The following is an 18,174-nucleotide window of genomic DNA, read 5'->3' as shown; positions in this document are numbered from 1 at the left end:
ATGAAGGACCTTGTATGTAAGAGAGCTGGGACTTTCTCATAAAGACAAAGGGAAACCCAAATTTGTTTTCTCCTTACTTCTTACTGGCCAATTCTTGCCCCCTTCCTTGTATCCCAGCAACTCCCAACTTCTCCTACCCACCTCGTCACCCACACACATATACTTACACCACCTCACCTTTGGGTTTCTGCAATTGTCTTCTCTATTTGGAATATTTTTTCCACACCCCTGGCCACACTTTGTGAACTGGTCAAACTCCTACTCAAACTCCTAACTTTGAGTTCACCTTAGTTCTTCCAGGGAGGTGTTTTTGACATGGTGATTCCAGAAACCAAGGGCACTTCAAGGGCACTTAGCATGCTGGGTCACTCATTCTTAAGTGCTACGGTAGGTTCTGTCCTGGGTTTTGCATTATACTTTAACTGATAGACAGGCAATAAACACTGAACATAACAAAGAAGTAAAATACATAATTTGTTATAAGATGGTTAGTATGGTAGGAAAAACTAGTTCAGGATATGGAAGATTGAGAGTGGCACAGGAGGGCAGTTACATTTAAACTTGAAGGTCAGAGTAAGCCTGATTGAAAAAGTGAAATTTAAGCAGAGACTTAGATTGACAAACTTTTCCAATTTGCCTAAGACTGAGGAGTTTCCTGGTGTGTGGGATTTTCAGTAGTGAATCTGGGACAGTCCCCGGCAAACTGAGCTGCTTGGTCACCCTAGAACTATATGTTAATATTTGTCCTCTCTACTAGTTCTAAACAACTTGAGGACAGAAGCTAGAGAGTCAGGGTGGCATGGTGACTAGTGGCACAGGCTTTGGAGTCAGTCAGTCATGGTTTGGCTATTTGTTAGCATTGTGACCTTGGACTAGTAAGATTTTTAATCTCCCTGAGCCTCTGTTTTTTCATCTATTAGCGAAAGTAGTTGATACAGAATAAGAACTCAATAAATGTTGCTGTTATTATTTATAGTGCCTAGTACTGTTTCTGGGGGCAGAGTTGCTCCTCAATAATGTTTGCTGAAGGGACAGATGAATAAATGCTAATATACCATGTGCCAAGCACTGGGCTAAGCCCTGGATATACAACCATGAATAAGGCATGACTTCTGCTTTCAAGAAGATCACCATCCAGCAGGGGAGATATACATGCAAACACCATATTTGATCTTACAACTGCTGTCCTGCTGTCTTGCTGTACCATGGCATCCCTTATTCCCTTCCTTGGTGTTATTTTCTTTTTCATAGAGTGTGTAACCTATAATATACTATATATAATATCCTTATATGTCACAATTCCCACTGGAATGCAACTAAAAGACCAGGAACTTGGCTTTGTTCATTGAGATGTCCCAAATGGCTGAAATAGTACCTGGAAGCAAGAAGATGCTCAATAATGTTTGGTGAATTAATGAATGAAAATTCCATTTGATGTGATAAGAGCTTTTACAGAAGTATGTTCAAGGAGTGGATGCCTTCCTCTTTTGGACAGAGTCAGGGAAGTGTCCGTAAATAATGTGGCATTTTAGGTTGACCTTGAAGGATGTATAGCGTTTCTTTAGAAGATGGGAAGGCATTTCAGACTCAGAGCCCAGCAAAAGGACCTGATAGGAGCAGGAGAAGCAGGAGAATGCAAGGTCATGGAAGGCGGAGAAAGGGACTGAGAGGCTTGAATAGAATCTGAGGCCGTTGAGCACGGGTGAGGTTTAAGAGACATTTCAGTGTGTTGGTGATGGTGGAAAATGGATCAAAGGATGAATCTGTGTATGGAGTGACAGTGTAGAGACCAGGAGGTAGTTACTCAAGAATCTGGATGGAGATGAGTTGGTAACTTGAGAGAGGATGGTCTTAATTTTTAATGAAGTAAGATCATTTGAACATGTTACTAGGCAAAGGGGAAAGAGTCAACAGAACAGGCAAGAATAAACACAGAAGAGGGCATAATTAATGCAATGAGGTTCTGAAAGAGACAGGAAGAGATGAAATTGAGTACAAAGAGAAGAAGACTTTACCTTGAAGAGAAAAACAGATTTTTCCTCAGAGTCTAGAGATAAGCGCTTGTGTGGAACCCAATACAGATTCATGAAGTCCTAGAGGATAATATTATTATAGAAGCTGAGTCACTATTGGCAACTCAATTGAATCCTGTTACCTTACTTTATGTTAGATATCAGTTAAGAAAGGTGGCAACTTGGAGACTTTCTTCAAGAAGAATGTTTAGGAAAAAGCATAACTACCTACTGTGTTTCCCCGAAAATAAGACCTGGTCAGACCATCAGCTCTAATGTGTGTTTTGGAGCAAAAATTAATATAAGACCTACTCTTATATTATATAAGACCTGGTGTTATATTATATTATTATATTAATTTTATTATAAAGACCCGGTCTTATATTATATTCAAATAAGACTGGGTCTTATATTAATTTTTGCTCCAAAAGACGCATTAGAGCTGATGGTCCAGGTAGGTCTTATTTTCGGGGAAACACAATAGTTATTAGAAAACACAGCATGCAGTAATGGAATTTTCTGGTTAACTCAGAACTCTCCAAAAACCCTTCTGTTTCCACCTTTGTTCAAACTGATGGCATTTTGTTTTCTTTAATGAGAATGGCAAACTGAAAAAATATTTTTGTTTTAAAAATTTTGAAATGTCTCAGAAGTTTCCTGCAAATTTTAATTCTAATCACCCTAAGGTGCAGAGGTAGATGCAGCTGGTATAAGGGAGTAGTATTAATGAGTCTGGAACTCAGGATGTCCCAAGAGACAGCCTTTAAAAAAACCTCCTCCATTCCAGTTGTGGTAAAAGTATTTAGTGAGCTGAGGATCCTGGTTATTTAACCTCTGATTGTTTTTGACTTTTGTACTACATCTGAAAATTAACTTCTAGGAATTAGTAAATGGAAGATTATAATAATGAGTGGGTTGTGCAGATCAAACTTTTGCTTATAAATTTTGTATTAGCTGGGTAATCTTTATATTCTGCCATCAGCCAAAGAAGTGGGTTGTCTCTGAATATAACTATTATATTATCAACCATAATAGTCTTTTACTCGAGGGCAATGTCTCAAACAAATGATTTCAAAATCAATAAACACCCTCTAGTCTCCTGTTTTAGAATTTACTTATTCATGAGATGCTTATCTCTCTGTAAATTCCCAGGGAGAATTCTTAACTGCTTAATCCCACCATATTGGATTGAATGCTTATCAGTTCAAACTTAGTTCTTATTAAATTTTCTTGGCAACTTTTTAATCATCTCAGGGGTTTCTCCCCCAGAGAGATATTCTTACTTTTAAATCTTGCATGAGTAGAAACTCACTTTAACACCCTGAAAATTACGAAACTTTGGCTTGCCCATTTGTGACAGGTTCCATTTCCATGTTAGTTGGGGAAAAAGCCATGTGTCCACAAACAGTGCTTTTTAAAGAGACTATGTTGTACAACTGCATGTTTTTATTATTAGACACTCACTGTCTCCATCACTGACAAACAGTGACAAATTGAAAGCTGAAACACGGTACAGGCTAATGTAGGTACCGTCTCATTTTTCACCTTGAAGGCTATTTCTGCAGTCCTTTTGTTTGGTCACAGGATCATTAGCAGCTTCTCTCTAAATCTAGGGATGTAATCTGGTGTCTACAGAATTATATTATCACATACATGGCCAAGTAAGTAAAGAGGGATGGTCTATTCTGACTGCCTGATTGTGAGAGAAGATGCCTGCTCAAGATGGCGAGAGCCTGAGAAATAATGCTCTGCTGTGGGCTCATTTGAATAATCTCTCCACTCATTAAACACAGCTGCAAGGCAAGAGGCAGCAGAGTTCAAAAGGCAAGCCAGGGGAATATATTAGTAATAGAATTATAGTTTAAGCCTTTAGGCATATTTCCCCAATATTTTTGTACTCCATTAATTACAAGAGGAACACTTTTGTCACTTACTAAGAAAAAAAAAAGGTTAGAGGAATATTTTGACTAAGACACATAAGTAAAATGTATATGTTTTAGAAAAGTGTTAGGTATGCTGCAATTAAATTTTAAGACAAACTCTGGAAGTTATTCAGTAAGTCATTTCCTCAATGTGCAATTTAAATCCCTGGTGAGCTGGGATTAGAAACCTTCTGCATGGTTTAGCTTCATGAGTCACTTTATTGTTGGTGCAGTACATGGGTGTGCTCACACAGGCTTCTGTGTGAGAGCAGCTCTGTGTGTGTGTGTGTGTGTGTGTGTGTGTGTGTGTGTGTGTGTATGTGCGCACACATGCTCTGTTGGGTAATTTCTGGTCTAAATCCCATAACGGCTCTTACTTATACTCAATCAGAACATCAAATTATTATAGAACTAGAAAATATTTAATGGTAGACAGAATATACTGGAAATAAAAGATGGCAACAAAAACCAAATTTTCCTTTTGAAGACCTCACTGGCAGCATTTTTCCTCCTCTCTGTCTTTGCGATTCAGGGTCACCTTGGGCTCTTCTGGACTTACAGCCTCTAAGGTCATGTTTTTGCTCTTGATCTATCCCCACCCTTAATCTCATACTCTACACTGTCTTGCAGGGGTGACTCACCTGACATTTTCAGATATTAGGAATTTGATGTATTTAAATTCAGAATGGTTTAACTCTGAATCGAATTCTGTGTCCTCCCTTGGGCTGTGGATTGAATTGAGTTGAGTTTTATTACCCCAGGGACTCATGTCCTCTTCCAATACAGACGCAAATGACTTTCACTTTGTCACAGAGTTTCTATGTGGATTTTAAGGATATATTGAAATCCAAGTGCGGACAACTCTATCCTGCTCCTTTCCTCACACACCTATCTAAATGGAGGGAAAATAAGGGCAGATGCAACACAATAAAGATAGTTGGGAGATTTCAATTCTGTTTTCATTCTCATTTCCACATTAAAATCTTCCTAAGTCATGATGCAAAATGGTGACCCAAAGTAAAAACACTTTGAAATCAAACTACTGATGAGATTTTCTTTTTTAAGAAATCTTCTTTCATCCAACATTGTATGAATAAAAAGTTCCTTACCCAGGTGAATTTTCCAGATAACTGAAGATAGCAAAATTTGAAGAAGAGTAAGGTAATTTATCACTTAGATTTGTATTTGATCTCTGCCTCTATCTATGTGACTTTGTATGTGTTAATTAGTAGGCATGAAGTGAGTATGGTAGGCTGAAAGATGGACCCTCAAAAGAGCTCCACATCTTAAGCCCTAGAATATGTGAATGTTACCTAATATAGCAGAAAAAAAGGAATACCTTCATATATATGATTAAGAATCTTGATCTTGAGATGGGGAGATTATCCTGGATTATCCAGTTGGGTCCTAAATGTAGTCACATATATCCTTGTATTAGGAAGGCAGTGGAAGATATGACATACACAGCGGAAAAGGTGATACAGAGATGGAACAGAGAGAGTTCTCAAGATATTGGCCTTCAATATTGGAGTAATGTGGCCAGAAGGCAAGGAATGCCAGCAGCCACCAGAAGCTGTGAGAGGAAAGGAATGAACTTCCCCCTAGAGTCTCTGGAAGGAGTGTGGCCCTGATAACACCTTCATTTTGACCCAGTGACATTGATTTTGGATTTCTGGCCTCCAGAACTGTGACAGAATAAATTTCTGTTGTCTTAAGCCAGCACTAATGTGGTAATTAGAAAATAATTGAGTAAGATACTCTCATAACATCCAAACATTGCGGCCCACCACAGGCAAATAAACCTCCACAATTTTCCATTTTTGCAAGTAATGTTCTAGGCTATTTGGAATAGTCCAGTGGCCTGCTTTAAATTCACCATTCATAACCACAAAATGTTTAGCAAAAGGGAAAGTAGCTTACTAATTTAAGGGCTATTGACTAAAAAGAAAACATAGACTTGGTATCTATTAACTCATCCCTCCTTCTTATTTTTGGCCTAAAGTTACCAGATCTTACAACCTGGACGTTCTTTCTCAGCAAGGAAGTAGATAGCATTGGATATGAAATAAATACCTTTTCTTGGATGAGGATCTGGCTGCTGCTGTGTCCCCATTTTCAGTTGCTTGCCACATTCTTGTAGGAGAAGTTATGAACTGTCACCTTGAATCTCAGAGTAACAGGTGGTCCAGCAAGATGTACACCATAGCATTCCTGATTCAGTGGAGCTCTGACTTCTCACCTTTGGTTTTCCGAGAATACAAACAGTCCTGGTTTGTAAAGGTCCTTTCCATCAAGGCTGTTAAATCAGAAGTGCAGAGGCGAGGCATCTCATTGGTCAGTTGCCTCCTAAGACATCCTACTTTTGACCCTACTAGTTCCACTTCACTAAGGCAGGCAAGTTGAGAAAGAGATTAATTCCAAGCGTCTCTTTGGCGAGGTTGGTGAAACCAGAACAATATATATTTTCTAAACAAAAACACCTGAGCCATAGGATTCTAAACATATCTATATGACTTCTATTTCTCTGTGGAGAGGAAGAAAGTAGGCTCTTTTGCTGGATAACCCCTATAGCAAGGACAATGTGTATCTTACATGTCGGTCTTCTTTAAGTTTGGAAGTCATGAACAGAACTTAAGAATTACTCCATGTATCTCTAAGCATAATTATTACATAGGCAGAAAGAATTCACTAATTTAGAATAATGATGTGAGGGTGAAGAATGACAGTGATAGCAGAGAATCTGGTTGGGGGAAATTTTTAAAGAAGAGCACTTTGTGTCACACATTCGACAGAAAGATATAAATGTGTGTTAGTGGACTAAAACAAGTTGAATTAATTTAAATATTCTTTCATACTGGACCAAAAAGATAAAAGTCATTTACTGTGCTTGAACTTATTATGCCTCTCCAGTAGTCTAATTTAACAAATCTGGAGGCACGTTCATGAAGAAATCCTTCATTTCAAGAGCTTTTGGTTGGCTATAGCTACTGAATTTAGACTAGGTTCCCAAGTTAAATCCCAAGTTAAATCCCAAGAAGTTTTTCCAGGAATGTATTATTTTGACCTACATTGATGAAATGGACAGACACCATGTTTGAGAATGAAAATCTCTGTCTTTCCATTTAGAACCAAGCTTATTGTAAGCATTATTTTCAGTGCTGCCTGTTTATTCACCTCCTTTCCAACTTCAACCCAATACAAGTTTTCTTTGCTCTTCTCTGCTCTATCAAAATTGTTCTTGGAAAGAGGAGCAGTGATGCAATTACTATCCATTGGACTCCTTTAATCCCATTTTATTGACTTCTTGGAAGAAGAGTGTGATCTGTTTCCTGCATGAGCCCAGTAACACAGCTTGCCATCTGCCTTGAGAATGATCATGGATCCAAGCAGTAAACTCCCAGTTCTCCTTCCTGGACCTCCTCTGGACAGGCCCCACACTATTGGATGATAGTAACATCAATCTACGTTCTGATCCCAGAGTAGCCATCTACGTTCTGATCCTAAGTCAACCTCATGGGTCACCAGCGCAAGTCCACGGTTCCTTCCAGGCCAACTGCTGGGAACATGAAATAACGATATTATTCCATAGAGTCTAGGACACATGTTTTTTTCCTTCACATTTTAGCATCTTTTATAGTTCATGGCATTTCAAATCACTGTTCACCTAGATTGATATCGAATTCTTCCCTGAAGGATTTGAATTTCCTTCTGCCAGTCACTTGGGTCCACTGTCAACCTGAAACCACTTTAAAATAAATTCTCAGCTTGAGGTTTGTTTCTTGGCCACACTGATGACATGAATTCAGATCAAAACCTGGGCTCTGGTTCATCTTCTCAGGGGAGAGTTTCTAATCTCCTCCCACCTAGTGCAATTCTTCAGTGTCCCTTTCTGTGTGGTGGGTTTATTTCTCATTTATTCTTACATAGAGTCGGTAGCCCTTTTGTCTTCGGCTTTAAGCAGGGGAATTTTTCCTCTCTTAATAGTACATAAATTATGGTGTATGTTCAAAGACAATAGGAGGACAAAAGTTTAGTGCTGTATCTGGAAGCTCTCCAGCAGTAGGCTCAGTTTACCTCCTTTACAGTGAGCTTACTTTCTTCCCTTCAGGACCGTACCTTTTGTCTATAGCATACAGCTCTCTCCTCCCTCCCCTCACGGCCTCCCTAGACTTTCCCTCAAGGTAGAACTTTCCCTTAATGGTTCCACTTACATGTTTTTTGTTATAATAATACCATCAGCATGGGATGGAGCCCGCTCATAACTAGGTCAACCGGGAATGGATTGGTCTTTATTGAACTTTTTATTAAAACATAGTTTAGTCTTTATTGAAATTAACCTTACCCTACCTGGTCATGCTCCCATTGTGTTCTTTTTTCTTTTTAGTTTCAGGTGTACAAAACAATGTAATTGTTTTGTATAATTATTAGACATTTATACCCCTCAAAAAGTGATAACCCCCTTCCCCCAATCTACTACCCCTCTGACATCGAATATAGCTGTTACAGTTCCACTGACTCTATTCCTTACACTGTACTCCACGTCCTGTGACTATATATATATAGAGTGTGTATATATATATATATATATATATATATATATATATATATATGTATATATATAAAATTACAGTTGACATTCATTATTATTCAGTTTCAGCTTCAGGTGTACACTGCAGTGGTCAGGTACCTACTACTTGGCCATAAACAATCTTGCCATTTGCAACAATGTGGATGGACCCACTGTGTTCTTGACTCACCTCATTACTGGACTGGAAAGAACGTGCAGAAGTTCACATTTCTACCATCCTCTTCCCCTCGTTTTATCTGTTTCTCCTTGTGCACCAGTATACTTAACTCCCAAATTTACTAATTTACCTCCTTGTATTTCAACTAGCTAGCTTTGAAATGTTTCTCTTCTGCTGTAGATAACATATTGACCCTCTGAGTTTCCTCTCTCATTAGCGCATCTCACATAATTCACATCACAATGCTGACACTTCCTACTTCTTAGGATGTTTTCTTTTCTTGTCTCCTTTGACACCATGCTCTCCTGGTTGTTCTTCTACTGTTCTGGCTGCTCCTGACCCTTAAATGCTGGTGTTTCTCAGGCTTCTTCCCTAGGCCTCTTTATACACTCTGTATACATTCTGTAGGCCATTTTATCTATTTTCTCATAGTTTCCATTTTAATTGCTATGCTGATGACTCCCGAATTCCAATCTGCGGTCCAGTGTCTTCCCTGAGCTCTAAATCCATCTATCTGGTTGCCCTCAGACATCATCCACAGGCACCTGAGAGTCTATAAGTCTAAAAAGGAGCTCAGTGCCTTTTCCACAAATGTGTATCCTTTCTGTATTTCTAATCTTGGTCAGTGGCACCATTGTTCAGCCCTTGGCTCAGCCTCCAAACCTGGACATCATCCTTACTGCACAACTCACGATCTTTACAGGCCAATTACATATTGGTTTCTCTAAGTCTCATTTCCCTCATTTATAAAGCAGGCATAATAGTGCTTATTTCATACATTTGTGAGGACTTTATATATATGCATGTAACAGTTATCATAATGACTGATCTATAATAAGTACTCAATTAATGTTATTTTTATTATATTTTATTCCTTCCTTTCCAACAACGCCTATCCAGTTGATCATTAAATCTTCTTGTGCCGATCTCCTAATCCATTTTGACTACAAGCATCTCTCTAATTTACACACTTCGTACATTCTCATTGCTAGCTCAAGCCACTAGCATCCCTTAGGCAAATTATGTCAACTGGTTTCCTTGCCTCCTGTTTTGCTAGCTGTCAATCCATTTTCCACCATTCACCCAGAATAGTCTTCCTTAATCAAATAACTGATTGTGTAATGCCTCTGCCTGGAAACCTTTACAACTTCCCATTGTCCTAAAGATGTGCAAATGTCTTTATAGGGTCCTCATGGTCTGGCATGAGCTTATCCCTCCTGCCTTATCGTCTCACACCAGGTAATTTTTGAGAAGAGAGATAGACGTGTGCCAGCCTCTTTCTCTCCATGTGAACTTTGTACTTGCATTTCCTCCTGAAATCTCCTAGCTCTTTCTCTTTTCCTAGTTAAGTCCTATTCACCTGTCAGGTCCTGGGCTCCAAGTCTGGATTACTTGTACCTCCTTAAGCACTTTTTCAGCATTCAGATCACACTTATCACTTGACACTGTTGAAATTGCCCATTTATCTTCTCCTAGGGTTGCTAGATTTAATAGATAAAAATATAGGACCCTTTTTAAAATTTGAATTTCACAGAAACAGTGACTAATTCTTTAACATAAGTATGTCCCCTGAAGTCCTCTGTTCTCTTAGTAGACTGCTCTCACTGAGGGCAGAGGTCGTCATTGTTCCCAACACCTAGCACTTTGCTTTGCCCACTGCGCACACTGTTCATTGTTGATTAGGTGAATACACTACTTAATGAACTCCAAAGGTATATTCATTATATATGTATTCTGTGCTGATGTGTTCCAGGTCTATCATTTTGATCCCATGTTAATCATGAAATATGTTCTTCCAGTTTTGTTGTCTATCTTTCAAGTGTGCTTTAAAACAAGTAGGGAGCTTAGAAATGGACCACCCTCACCACAATTTGCCTTTGCATAAGTGATTTGAAATGTCCATGTCTGGAATCTTTATTATGTCCAAATAAAGTTGAAATTTCAATCACAATTTTCATTGAAAAACAAAACAGAAGCAAGAATATAACTTCCACAATTCAACTGCCTTTTCTTTTTTGACCAGTTTGAAGGCTTTTGTTCTTTCTAATACAAGTGTTTTCTTTTCTTGCATAGCAAAGACATAATCTAATCTCTAAGGTTTATTTGCCAAAAGAATCACTAGATGTGGAAAGGAGCAAGGGTTTGAATTTTGATTAATTTAGTGCGCAAGTTCACCTGAGAATGAATGTGCAGATCTCTCTTAGGAACCTTTTCAAAATAAAAATATAACTAAGGGAAAGTTCATGGATGTTTTCCAACATGTGAACTTACAAGGTTTAGTTAGCCAAACAGTCACATTGTGCAGACTGTGAACGGAATGGAAGCAAACCAGTTTCAAGGTAAATTCTTCATGCTCTGAAGCACTGAATGCCCTCCTTCTATAGAGAACAACAGAAGCCCTCAGCTATTTTATAAAATTCAAGAATACCATGAGTCTGAGCTCTCCACTCTCTGCTGTGATTGGACAACTCCTCTCTCCTTTAATTATGCTTATTCAGTGGTCTAGTTTAACAAACAAAATACTGTATTTCTTTCAAAGAAGGGACAAAACACCATACTATATTTTCCAATATACTGTTCTCAAGGTGAGTAACCATAGGGATCATGCTTTAGAACAGGCATGTCCAAACTTTTTTCAACATTTTTCACCAAGGGCCGTATACGGTAAAATACACAAACAGCCGGGCCACTCACTCGAGGTGAAGTATGTATTGCCTCACCTGGTTTATTTAAGTAAATTAAATATATTTTTGGAATTTGCTGCAGGCCAATTAACAATGGATCATGGGCCGCAGTTGGCCTGCGGGCCGCAGTTTGGACACCCCTGCTCTAGAATGTTCCACACGAGGTGAAACAAAAACTTCCACACCCACCCATTAAATAAATCTTTTACTGTTTTTGGTTAACAATATTACCAACACCTTTGGTTTCTTTGGTGGCTATATGATTTATGCATGTCTGAGACCAGAAAAAAAAAAAAATCCTACAAGGGCATGCACCAACTATGTTTCCCCAGGGATTAAACACATTAAAATCAAGAGTAGTCTCACGGTAGGATTTAATTGAACTATTTGTCAGTAGCTGGTATTTAGTTTGCTTTATTTATATTTAATGTTGTAAGTAGGAAGACTGTGAATTGGATCTCTGGGCTATTCATGCTGAAGTGCTCAAGACGATATCGGGGCTTTGCCTAGTAGAGTTCTGCAGTCAGATCAGCTCTGGGTTGTTGAGTTTCTGAGGCTGAGGATGGGCCTGTCAGTGTATGCTCTTCCAGATAAGGAACATAAAATTGCACCTGGAGGCAACAGAAGAGTCAAGAGTAATTTGCAGTGAGTGAGCAAAATGAAATCCTGCAGAGGTCGTTTGTTTTCACCAGGAGGTGTCACTATTGTCAACACACATTAAGTGAGATGGCGGGAAGATAGGAGGTGGCTAGCATCGTTTGACAATAACTGAAGGCATTTTTTTCTCAATCTCTCCTTCCCTTTTCCCCTCTCTTCCTTCTTCCAATGCTGCAATTTACATCCTGTATTTATAATACATGTAACAGGTGTGTTAAAATGCTGTTGTTAACATCAGAAGGAAAAATTCAATGGTGGGGAAAGAATGGAGAGGAATTCATGTAGTTTTGGAGTTATCAACTCAGATACACCGTAGTTTTTTCCCCTCCCTTCTTAGTCATGATTTAATGGTTCTAAACTAATGAAATTTTTTACTATAAAGTTGTAAGAACTGACCTCTTTGCATCTCTCTGTTTCTGTATGACTCAATACAATTCCTTAAGATTATCCATAATTTTAGTGTGGACAGTCTTCTGAGTTCATGTTCTGTGCTATTAATATTATCTAGGTTTTTAAAAGCAGCATCAGAACTGAGTTGTTTTTATTTTTGTTCAGGCTCTGAAGTCAGAGAGTCTGGGTGAGACTGGCCCTATGTAGTCCATCTGTGTAATCTTGTTTGGCAAGTTATTTACTCTGCCAAAGCCTCAGTTTCCTCATATGTAAGATAAGGGTAATAATACTACCTACTATCATAGGAATTCGGGGGGGGGGAGATTAAGTGGGAATAAATTAAGTAATATATGCAAATCAGTTAACACAATCCATGGCACTCAGTTAGAGTCAATAAGAGTTAACTTTATTATTAACTATTAATATTGACATCTGGACAGAGAGGCCATACATATTTGGGTCTGAGAGTCAAACGTCCCTGACTTTTCTGTCAGCAGTCTGCATGGGATTGGAAAAGACCTTATGCCTTTTCTCACAGTCCCATTTTCCGTTTGAGTTGCTATTTTACAACATTTATTGATGATGCTTCCTGAGACGTTATCCCTGTTTGGAAGATAGTGATTTCAATCGCCTTTTCTCTCTCCTCTCTGCAGGTCCATGTTCTTTCCTTCCTACAAGCTCAAGATAAATTTCTGCATCGATGTGCAGCCTTCCTCATCTTTCTTCGGCTGAATTTCTGTAGCACTCAGTCTATATTCCACAAACTTGATTACGGTCATCACTTTTTTTCCCCTCTAGTGGTGTTAGGTGTGCAAATTCTACTTCTTCAAATAGCTTTTGTACATAAGGGCCAGAAGGACATTTGTGTTTTCCTTTATTCTTAGTAGCACCCAGCTTAGTTCTGAAGACACGGAGGATTGAATACATTTTTGTCACTGGTTGATTTACTGAGAGCTCAGAATGTCAGGGAGATGTGTTGAAACAAACACAAACAAGTAATTTTGCAACTCTAAGTAAGATGAGGGAGTTCAGTGGAGACTCGGGATTGGAGGTGGAAAAGGAGGACTTTGAAAGAGGTCAGAGGGACCAGGTCTGGCAATTTAAATCTGGGAGAAAAATAAGTGTTTGACCAAAGCTACCATTGTTTGATAAAGGCAGCCTGTGTGAAAGGGATGGTAGGCTCTTAGGAAACAGTGCTGGAAGCCCTGATTTGGGTCCTGATTCTATGACCAACTGTGCCTTCAAGAGAACCATGTCATCTCTCTGGGTCCATGTTTCTTTGACTGTAAAAGGTGAAGCTTGGATTAGATGGCATCTAATGTCTCAACTAGTTCTAAAATTGTAAGTTCTAAGATAGGAGAGAAATAAATAACTTTAGACAATGTTAAAATTGTGGGCAATTCCTAGGATTCCAGATGTTCCTTTCTTCTCCCCCAAAGTGTAAAAGAAATAGTGTGAGAGGAAGTACTGACACCAGTCTGTCATTGATTCACTGCTCACCACTCACTCATTCATTCATCTAACAAATGAGGATGGAGCCCTCCTATGTGTCAGGCATGGGGCTAGTGCTGGTGATGAAATTGACATGTTCCTGACCCTTGGAATTTACAACTTAGTGTGTGTGGGGTGGGGGTGGGGTAGGGTGGGGGAAGCAGGCACAGAAATGGAAGCTACAATTGTGATGAGTTGGAGGAAAGGCATGTAGATGATGGCTGAGAAGAATCCAACTTGGCCTTGAGTCTGGGACAGCTTCTGAGCAGAAGTCATATAGGTGAATGGCAGATAGAGGAAAAGAGCATGTGTGAAGATCCCTTGGTGTGGGGGAGAATGGCAAGTTGGGAAAATAGAAAGAACAGTACAGTTGGAGTTTAGAGAACTAAAGAAGAGGGAGATTTAGATAATGAAGGAGGGATAGGGGTCAGACTGTGGGGGACCTTGTCAAATATGTAAGAACGTTGTTCTTTAAGAATATGAAACCACAATTGCGAGAGAGGGGGTAATCAGCATGGTGGTAAGTGGATTTGAGGGGGGCTGGAGTGGGTACGAGTTAGTTCAGTTGGGAGGAATTCAGGTGAGCAGGAGCCATTGTTTGGTCTAAGGAGGTGCCCCCCACGCCCATCACATAGTAGGGTTCCATTCACATGTGTTGGGTGAATGAATGACTGGTGCGCAGTGTGTCAATGACAGAGCAGTGTCAGTACTTCTAGGTCTAGTGATGTAGCCTTTCACGATCTCAGTTTCCTCATCTGCAAAGAAAAGGGATGGACTCAAGACTAGGATCCTGTTTGGCAAATTCCGTCAAATGGAATGGAAATACTCTGGGGAATTGTATGTTGCTGTGTGACCATGTGACAGGTGTGTGTGGACATAGACTCTCACGTGTTGTCTTTTGGGTGGGTTCTTTTCCTGGATTTGGGGGTTCTCTCTCTGCTCAGATGAGACATGCATTACAACAGTGCCTAAAACTTATTTATAGAACTTCTGACAACTGTATTTAAAAATTTTTACTTTGAATCCAGTTACAAAATAAGATGAGGGGTTATTTAAATTTTCCTCTCACTTAATCCCCCCCCCCCTTTATTTTTTCCCCAGCCATATAGGACATACTCATACTAGACACAACAAACAAACACTTTCATCTACTGGTAGTTTTTAATTCTGTCTCCACTGAAAAAAATAATGAGAACTTTGGGAACGTTTTCCCTCAGGAAGCATAAATCCAATGAAAGTCTTGAGAATTTCATACCAAGACTTAAGGCTTCTTGGAATGAAAAGAAGAGGGACAATCTATTATAAATTTTACAGCCTTTCCTCTGACTATAAAAACATATGCTAATTGCAAAAAATTTTTGGAAAATACAGAAAACCATAAAAAGGAAAATAAAGGTTGCTCATAATCTTACTACCTAGAGATAAACACTGTTTAACATTTTCATTTATTTATGACCTATTTTTTCCTACCGATATAAATATATGAGCATTATTAAACATACAAACATTTGTACCCTTCTGTTCCTGCAGGATGGTATAATGTTTTGGAGTATGAACGCTGCAGTTAGACTGCCTGGGTTCAAATTTACTAGCCCTTGGGTAAATTTAGGAATTTTACTTCCTTAACCTTAGTTTACTCACCTGTAGAATGGGCATAATAATAACGCCAACTTCTAGGACACTGTAAGAACTAAAGGAGATAAAATATGTAAAATTCTTACTATGGTTTCTGGCACCAATTCTTTAATTTGCACGAATAAATACGTTATTTTTGTTATGCCATTTTGTTTTATAGTCTCTGTTATCTTAGATTTCTGTCCTTTTTCCTTTGTTCTCTGTCATTTTCAATTTCTCCCATAATTTGGAAGGTGCACAGTCTATTTTTATTTCTTTGGCTAGTGGCTATTTTTGAGTTGAATTTTAAAACTATGCTCAGTCTGTAGTTCTCTAATTATCACTTGATCTTAACCAAAAGACTGAGAAGTGATAATATTTCTCTAATTATCAAAATAAAGAATGAAATGATAATTTTGGACCTTCCCCAACCATGAAAGAAAGGACCACTGATTATTTGGGGCCCCTCAGGATATCTGGCTCGTTACGTGGATGTGTTCCCTCACTTTTCCTAAGAGGTAGACTATTAATCTCATTGCAAGATGAGAAAACTGAAGCTTAGAGTGTTTAAGTCACTTGCCCATGGTTGCATAATTTTAAAGTATGGAGCTAGGGGTCAAAGCCAATTCATTCTGACTCCAAACCTTCTAATTCCTGGCTTATTTTTTCATTATCAAGTGATCACTGAGTTTCTGTGTGAACACAACTGGGAACAAAGCACTCACCATTTTCCAAATCAGCTTAATCCATTTTGAGTAACTCTATAAGAGTCTTTCCTTGTATCAAACAGGATTTTGTTCTTCCAACTGCCTCCCCTGACATGTACTCCCCATTTCCTATAAGATAATACTAATATGTTCTGAATAGTCAACCAAACATTTCTTGATTCTTATTGTGTGCTTGGATTCAAAGCAGGTGCTATGGGTCTATAAAACATGGTCTTTGCCCTAAGCAGCCTCTGGTGAAGTAAATATATAAAGTAATTATATAAAATATATAAAGTAATTAGAGAACAACATGAAACCGTAAAGAATTAGGGTAAAAACGTATTGAACAAATTATCAGCTTATGAAAGTTCAACAAAAGGAGAGGAAAGCATGGGGTACAATTTCCATTGAAGGTTTATCTCTACCCCATATGTTATTCCATCTGAAATGATATAATTATAATCAAGAATTGGAGATTCAAAGTGCATTATTAGAACTGAATGGTAATGCAAAAGCAAAAGAAACTTCTGCAGGGGTCCTTGGATGTTTGATGTAAATGAAAAACAGATTACACTAAAATAATAAATGTCAAATATAAAATCCATTGTTTCCAATTACTGCCACTTCACAGACTTTAACTACCTAATTTAGCCAAAGCATGAGGGGAAAATATTTTGTGCTTGAAAATGTAAATTAAAACATTTTCCAATGCAGCAACAATGCCGTATTATTGAGCTTGGCAGACCCCTGCTCGATCTCCCATGGTCCATTACCCTGGCCCAATGCCTTGGCGCTTATCGGGGCTGCAAGACATTCTTTGCTTCAGACTCTGCCTTTTTGATAAGGGTTATCATTTTGCTATATGTAGAAAGCACCGATGTGCCAACTTGGGGCTTTCACCAGAAATTTATGACAAGGTAAGGGGCATGCTGATGGTTGTTTTTTGTGTTTTTTCAAAGCAAGCCTCATATTTTTTTCTTTTTCCTGAAAAAATTGAGATACATCATTTCCATCAAGCTTTTGTGAAATTCTTAGCAGTAAAGACACAATGCTTCTGCTTGTTTAGGGTTGTTCTTGTACCATGTTTTGGATGCTTTACACTGCCCAGATCAGAGAGCAGGCATGTTGACCCATCCTTCATGGAGTTTATTTTAAGGAAGTTGGAGGAGGATCCGCTTGAAGACAGGTGTAGTGTATGTCTCATGGGCTAAGGGGTCCATGTGACTCATGGCTGCTCCCTGCGCATGCCCCATTCTCCTTCAGTATTGACCAGCTTTCTATGTTCTCAGTACTTTTCTGCTTTCTCATAATGGCCTGCACATGGAGTGAACTTGCCTTAATCTTGGCGTGTATCTGATAATGCTAGCCATTACTTACGTGACACTAACTATGTCAGCTATCATTCCAAGTCCTTTCCATGTTTATTTACTCTTTGAATCTTTATACTAAGCCCATAAGACAGGTTTTATCATCATCTCCAGTTTACAGATGAAGACACTGAGATGCAGAGAGGTAAAGTACTTTGCACAAGGTCATATAGGTAGGGAGCTGGGGTATAGATCCAGCCCATCTGGCTCCAGGCTTTAGCCCCTGCTATAATCTGCCTCCTAATGGTATTCTTTCCATTTTAACTCCTGTCTGGCACTGCCTCATTCTCTCAGTATTTCTAAGTTCATGTTCTGCTATAGACTGGATGTTCATGTACCCACCCCCCAATTCATATTCAGAAATCTTAACCCCCAACGTGATGGTATTAGGAAGTGAGGCCTTTGGAAGGTGATTAGCTCATGAGGGTGAAGGCTTTGTGATGGGATTAGTGCCCTTATGAGAGAGACCCCAGAGATGCTGCCCCCCCATTGCACCATGTGAGGTGATAGTAAGAAGAGGACTGTCATTGCAGAAGGGGGCTCTCACCAGGCACCAAATCTGCCAGTGCCATGGTCTTGGAATTT

This window comes from Rhinolophus sinicus, linkage group LG02, assembly GCF_036562045.2.
Source record: "Rhinolophus sinicus isolate RSC01 linkage group LG02, ASM3656204v1, whole genome shotgun sequence".
NCBI classification, from domain to species: domain Eukaryota; kingdom Metazoa; phylum Chordata; class Mammalia; order Chiroptera; family Rhinolophidae; genus Rhinolophus; species Rhinolophus sinicus.
Note: the sequence above shows the minus strand (reverse complement) of the source record.